We start from the raw sequence: 7,457 nt of genomic DNA, 5'->3' as shown, positions 1-7,457 counted from the left end.
ACCATCTGGTTTGCAGCCAGAGATGGAGCAAGCCTGGCCTGCACTGCCTGCCCAACTGCATGCCAGTGAATACTTCCCAGCTAATCAAGGATGTTTTCCAGTGAGCTTCAAGTCATGCACAGTTAATGTCTCACATCAGTGTCATTTACCTCCGCAGCAAAATAAGCTGCTGATTATGCAGCACTAGATTAAAGGCCTTTCAATATCTTTATTGGGTACAAGATACAGAAACTTAGCATGGTAACTGTCTTCAAGGAAAAAGAACTGAAGGTAAAACTAAATGATCAAGGGAGAACTTGGTGCCTTATTCCCCTTTTTACAGTCTGCTCAGGTTTAGAGTTTACACGGTCCGGGGTACATTTGTGTAAATGCTCACAGGGGTAGGATGCAGGTTCATATCCTTGCACGAACACTTGCAACCCCTCTGTGTTAGTCTTGCCCTCTCTCTTCTTGCATCAGTAATGCTGATTTCTCCTTTGCTGCTGGAGAGGTATACTTTGTCACTCCTGGCAAAAGCCTTGAGCACAGGGGCAGTGAGGGTTATTCTGTCTCCTTGCCACTCCTGGCAAAGCTGAGGAGCACTGAAGAGGTGTGAGACATCCAAAGGCCAGATCCTAGAGATACCCAGAGGTTGGGGTTCCCTTGGTATATCAGGAGTAAGACTCAACAGCCAGGAGGGCAGCACTGCCTTCTCACACTTTTTGGGGTTTTTGCTGCCCATCACCCCAACAACTAGCCTCTTGAGGTTTTGGGGTTTTCCTCTTATTTTCTGGATCCCAGTTGTGCTTTGAGAAGGGTATAAAGATTATTATACCAGGGGAATCACAGTAGTGGTCACCATGGGCTAGAGCCTGTACAAAGGGAACTTGCACTTCCCTTTGCAGCTGATGTCCCTGCAAAGGTGGCAGATCCTTTCTGTTTTTTTTCCTCAAAGTGGCTGCCTTTTGGAAGAAATGAAAGCATGACCTTTCAGGCATTGGTACACTTCCTCTGGGCTCCAGATCCCAGTTCTAACTCTTTACAGGGTTCTAGCCCTGCAGAGCAGGTAGCACTACAGAGGTGAAGAAGGTCTGTAGATCACCTGTCAGGTCTTCACCATGGATCCTCAAGCCACAGCTTTAGGAACTGCTACCGTCAAAGGATTGTGATGCAAAAAGGTAGAGAAAGAGGTTACTGTCTGAAAAACTGGGCCCTGGAGCAGAGCCAAGTTCTTGTGCTTATGAAATAAGAATAAGCAAACAGCCAAATTCCTGCAGGAAGTGAAGGCCACTAATGCACTGCAGGATCTGAGCTACCTTCTTCCTCTTTTCTCCCTCTGAGGCTTCAGTTTCTGCTGGGTTGCCCTCTTGTCAGGCCACAGCAGGCTGCCATCCTGGCAGTGGTGGCACACAAATTGTACCATGCTTCCTTCAGTTTATCCTCCCAATGGGCTCCTGAACTCAACAGTTTTCTTTAGCCAGGCTATAGGCAGGTCTCTGAACTTCTTGACTGCCCTGGTGACCTGAAGACATAGTGGTGCCCTGCAGGACATCAGAGCTGCAACTGAAGCAAATGCCCCCTTGTGCTGGGACAGTCTGAGCATCATATCTGGCAGGTTTTGGCCCAGGTCATCTAGCCTGACACCAAAAGTAAGCATCATTCCCAATCAGAAAACAATCCTTGGCAGAGCTGATTTCCTAGCATGGATGTAGCTGGAGGGTCCCTGCTCCTTTCTGTGAAGATCTGGGTGTTGGTTTCTACACAATGCTTCTGCTGGGGTTCTTGGTGTGTCATAGTGGGTTATCACCTTGATCCCCATGAAGAGCAAGGCCAAATGGGTTTGGAAAGTCTACTTCCTCAAATCTGCACACAGCAAAACTTTTCCCCAGCTCCTTCAGCTACCTTGTTTGCTCATGCCTCTCATCCATCACATGCTGGGGCATCTGAACCAGTATAAAGGAGATGCCCAGACCCACAGTCCCCCGCAGATCCAGCACAGCCCCTTTGACTCTGTCACCATGAACACGGCCAAGATTACAGGAAAGTTCACCAGGAGAGAAGAGTAGGTCCTTACCCAGAGTAGCTTGGTGCAGCTCTACTAGAATTTCAGAAGCATTGGTAGCTTCAGGCTTAGAGAATGTTCTCACTAGGCAGCACTAGCTGAGGGATGTGGAAGGTGTCACCCTGCTGGAGGCAGGAGAGGACATGGCTCCCAGATTTCTGCAGAGTCCATGGTCTGCTGGTTATCTTGAGACTACTCAGCACTGAGAAGGTCCAGCCTTCAGGGATATGAGACAGGCCTTAAAGTAAGGTTGGAGTGTGGGAGGGGGCTGCTGCTCATGGCAGCCTGTCACTGATTGGAGATGCCATGCAGAGGCAGGAAGCATTTATTTGGTGAAAACCATCCCCATAACCTTGAGCCTACAGGGAAGGGCCAGAACTGTTGCCAGGACTTGGACTTGAAAGATAGAATCAGGCATGCATCAAGGCAAAGATATAATATCCTCAAGGCAAATGGACTTGTCTATCTCTTGGTGTCCTCGGATCAAAACTGGGAGTCAAATCCTCCTAGTTTGGTAAATCTCAGCTTCAGGAGTGAAGTAGCCATGTCTGTGCTTAACTTCTGCTCTGCTGCCTTCAGAGGTTCTGAGTTTGGCAAAGGGATGGGGAAGCCTCAAGCCACAGGGATGCACCAGAGCCCACACTATCCATGTTGTCACTGCTTCTGTTCTGATCCCATGTCCCCAGACACCAGCACATACTAATACAGGGGCTGGCAGGGAGCCCAGCTGGAAAGAACCAGAAGAGCTTTCTACCTGCTTGGCTCATGGATTAGTGGCTGTCATGATGGGTCACTGGCTTGCTGCCCTGAGCCACAAGCTGCAGATTGACTCCTGACAGCTCCTTCAGTTTCTGTTCCTCGGTCACTCTCTTGCTTTAATTTTCTAGATTTTTCACTTTGACTATAAACAGCCCTATGAGAGACTTCCCAGCCCTCATGGAAAAAGAGGCAATAATCCCTACCTGAAGGAAGTGGCCAGGACACTAGAAGGACCCTTATCACTGAAATCTAACTGATACCAAACAATGTGACTGGGCAGAAAACTGAGGCAGTGAGAGCAAACTGCCAGGAGCAGGTCTCGGAAGTGATTTGTGAAGGGTATACAGCTGCTGCCATTAGTTAATTAATGCTTGGGGTGGGGTGGGGGGCTGCCATGGGTAACCCCACTGATGGGGTTCCCTGGTGCTCCTGTCTGAGCTCTGCTGAGCTCTGGGGCCACAGGCTTGCCACATACACAGGCAGCATGCTGTGAACGGACAAGAGTCCTGTTGGAGGTCTCCAAGGACTGTTTGAGTGGGATGATCTACTTCCTATTCTGCATCTCTGCACTGGAAACAGCTGCCATCCCCTCTAGCCACCCAGCTGTCTTAATTTCAGAAACAAAATCCTCTCTTAAAGAGGTTATGTTTGTCCCCCAGGTGAGGGTACCTACATGGTGGACTGGGTTGTCTGCAGGAAGATCTGCATCCAGTGTCTTTACCCCTGGCTGGTGTTAGGAGCTCCTGATCCTGCAGCGGCTGGGGTTTTTCCCTCCCACAAATCCTCTCCTCTGCACCGGACAGACACAGCTGAGATGACACAATTTTCTCTTGACATTGTCTAATTGGCTTGATTTGTCCATATTAAACATTTACCATACACAGTTGGCTCCTTCATTAGCTATGACACATCATGTTTAACCGCACAGAATATTGCAGCATTGCCAGGGCCAGCAACAAACACTCAGGAAACTTCTGCATGAGGTTAATACAGAGACCATGAGAAAATCTGGGTCTGAATTCAAACAAACATAAACAAGCTGGAAATACATCTGAGATGGCAGAAGATGTTAGACAAGTGTACACATCCACATGCCCAGTGTTCATCCCTGCCTCCTTTATTTACACCCAGCATAATGGCTTGCCTGTGGACATGAGGGCTTGCAAGGAGGAATGAACACACATTTGGTTTGCAAACCACAGTATAATTAATTCCCAGCAAAGCTTCTGGGCTTCACTCTGTGGCTGTGGAAGTTCAAGGTGCAACCTGGGGTTAACCAGATGTCTCTCCTGCACGCCCAGGTTGCTTTGTCCCATCATCAAAAGGCAAGTGAATGGTCTTCCAGGACAGATGAGAAACCAGGCAGGCAGGAAAGGAAAACAGTATAAGAAATGGCAAAAAAAGCAAGATGAAGAGCATGCCGGGTTCCTTACCACCCCCAGCCCTGGCCCAAAGTGGCCTCAGGCCCTTCACTTCCAGGGCTTTGCTCTGAGGGCTTTCTCAGCCTCCTCTCACAGGGATGGACATAATTTCTCCGAAGGCTGTTCTGAAGGCAATGTTTGCCATCTAGTGGGAAAATAGGGTCTGTGTATCTCACTTGCCTGCAGAAGGATGGGGCTTTGGGTCGTTTTGACAGTAGTTCGGGGCCAAACCTTCCCCTTGCCCATAGTTGGGCAGTGGCTTCCAGCCCCAGTGGGGTGTTTTGGGGGAGGAGGGAAATTTTGAGAAGTGGTGCTGGCTCAGCTTCCTGCAGGCAGCTTGCCAGGCTCTTTGCCACCAGCCACGGATGCCTGCTTGGGTGTGGATCCCTAACCCAAGCCCTTGGCGTGGTCCCTGGCTGAGCTGATGCCCAGCATAAGTGGGAAGCTGAAAGAAGTGCTCTGGAGTAGGGCAAAAAGCACCATGTGCTGGATAAATGGTGCCTTTCAGGTTAGTAAACCGCTGGAGATTGGTGCCTTCAAAACTGGCATCCTCTCATGAATCACCCTCTTCTCAGTTAGCATTCTGATGGCAATCAGTGCCTTTCAAGTCAGCATCCTCTCTGGCATCAGTGCCTTCGAGATCAGCATTTCCCTGAGTATTGATGTCTTCTAGGTCAGCATACTTGGAATCAGTGCCTTCAAGCTCTGTAGATCCTCCCGGGGATCTGTCACCATCCCAGAAAGGGATTTGAAGTGTAGGCACCACCTCCAGATCCAGCAGCATAGAGGTAGTTGTGCCAGTGCCAGCACCCAGCATGCATGTGGAGCTCAGCTGCTGCCACGTCTGGTGGATCTTCCAGTGTGGAACAAAGGCTGGGAGTTCCTTGTATGCTGGGAAGGTCTGCATGTTTTAACCTCCCAAGGCCACATAAGAATTCCAGGGGCACATTTAATTCTGGCCCATCATTTCCATGGTGCAGAGAAATGCCCAGCTATACAGTGCTCTGTCTGACCAGTGCCTGCTCCATGCAATCCTGGAACCCTGGGGAACAACTGAGTGTCTCAGTTGTAAGAGAGGCTCCTGTGTAGGACTGGCCATGCTGCCCATAACCTTTATTTGCTTGTGCCCATGCAGGCAAAGCAGCTGATGTGGTAGTGGATGAAAGGAACCTCGAACTGCATCTGATGGGAGGAGAGAAGGTAGAAAGGTACCCTGTTTCTCCCCAGAGAAGCTTCTAAAGCCAATGTCCTGCTCTGTTTTAGACCCTGCAGCTCTGGAGGCAGATGGAGGACATGGAGGTTCTGCTGTGGGGAAGGAAGGAGATCATCTCCTCAGAGCAACTGTCATGGAAGCATCAGGAAGTACAGCACAGCACATCAGGAAGTACATTGCACAGCAGAAATATGTGCACAAGGAACATGTATTCCCTAGTGTCACCTCAATTCATGGCAGGCACACAAAACACTGGGAACTCTTGCTTGGACAACAGAACTGTTTCCCATGCAAAGGGGAAAAAAACCCCAAAACAAGAAACCAAGCTGGCAGGAAAGTCATGGACTCAGTGAGCACATCCAAAAAACTGCTGTTTCTGTCTTGAGAAGGGAGCAGCCATTTCTTGAGAGCATCATGAGCAGCAGTGCCTGGGAAGAGCTGGCTTTAGCCTCCCAGCATCTCTGTGGCCACATGCTTGGCACTTCCCATTCGTGAAAGACCAAGAGCATCCTAGAGGCAAGGAAGGGGGCCAGCCTTAGCAAGCAAACAAATAACCTACGCCTGGAGAGAGAGGCCAACACAGCAGCAGAAAATGTTTCAGGCCTCTCCCCTCTCCACATGTGTTTGGGTTCCAGCACATCTGGCCTAGCAGGTCATGTCTCCCCCTTCTTTCAGGAAAGAGTTGATAATGAGAAAGACATTTTCAGGTCTGTGACAGCTAGATAGTGAGGCGGATGAAGAAAAGGGAGAATGGGGGATCTCGGAGATCTCTAATGTGCTTGGGCCCTCTAGCAGTTTTCCAGGCAGAGGTACTCCACGTGCAGGTGAGACGAAAACCATGGTCAGTGTGAATGCTCAGAACTGCCTTTTTAAAGCATTTCTGTTTGGATTCACTGGGCAGGGTCTCTGCTATTTCTACTCTTCCAGTGTCTGAGCAGTGTAAGATGGAAGTGGCTCCTGAGGGGGAGGCAATCCCTCTGGAGATGCCCTGAGGCCTCCTCAATACTCTCAGGACCTGCACTGGTTAGAATTCAGCCTCTGCCTCCTCATGTCAGTTCTGATGTCACTTCCATGGGGACTGGGTGCATGGGTCACATCCAAGCCTTGATCCCAATCACTGTCCCTGCTCTGCCCATTGGCCTGTCACCCATCTTCACAAATCAGCCCCTTCACAGTGATCATCTTTGATGCTTAGGATGGTAATTGGGCATGGACAAACTGCCTATCCATGCATCCATCTATAGTCTCCTTCCCTCAGTACATGCATCCTTCCCTCTCTGCTGAACCACTGTGTATGTCCTGTTCCTTTCTACATCACGTCATGACATACATATATATATAGACCTCTACACACATATACATACACATACACACACATATGTGTTTCATGGCCCTATGTCTTCCACAATCTGCTGAATCTGCTTTTATTTCTTTTCTTGGCTCAGCATTTGGCAGAGAAGGAAGCAGAAGCAGCCATGAAAGGTAAGTTGACACTGTTTTGCTTCACAGTCCTGTGCAACTTGCCTCCTCCCCTGCAAAATGCAGGCTGATCCTGGCAGCAAAGCAAGGAGAGGAGGCAGCTAGTCCTGAGGGCCAGCTCAGAAATTTGGCAGTATTGGTGGCAGTCAAACAGCCCAGGCACCGCTGCACAACCACCCACAACTAGTGCCCTGCTGCAAAGCCTTTTGCCAAGGTTATAGCTTTCCAAACGAGCCCTTGCCTCAGACACGATCTGGATGGGGCCACCCTGTGCTGGATGGAAACACAGACACGGACCTGTGTCCATCTCGGTGCTGGAGACATTTCCATGTGGCAGTGCCCCATGGAATTTTTTTACACCCAGCAGCTCCCAGGCCACATTGTCCTGCAATCTGCGCCTGCTGGTCTTGGGCTGGTCCCTGTTCCATGCCAGGGAGCTGGACCCATCCCTGCTTCCCATGGATGCAGCCCACAGGCCGCTTTGACCTAGCAAAGCCTCAGCATCCCCAGGCCTGGCTTGTGCCAGCTCCCCGTGCGATCTTGG

This window comes from Pithys albifrons, chromosome Z (genome assembly GCF_047495875.1).
Source record: "Pithys albifrons albifrons isolate INPA30051 chromosome Z, PitAlb_v1, whole genome shotgun sequence".
NCBI classification, from domain to species: domain Eukaryota; kingdom Metazoa; phylum Chordata; class Aves; order Passeriformes; family Thamnophilidae; genus Pithys; species Pithys albifrons.
The sequence above is the reverse complement of the archived record's forward strand: the minus strand, read 5'-3'. Positions refer to the sequence as shown.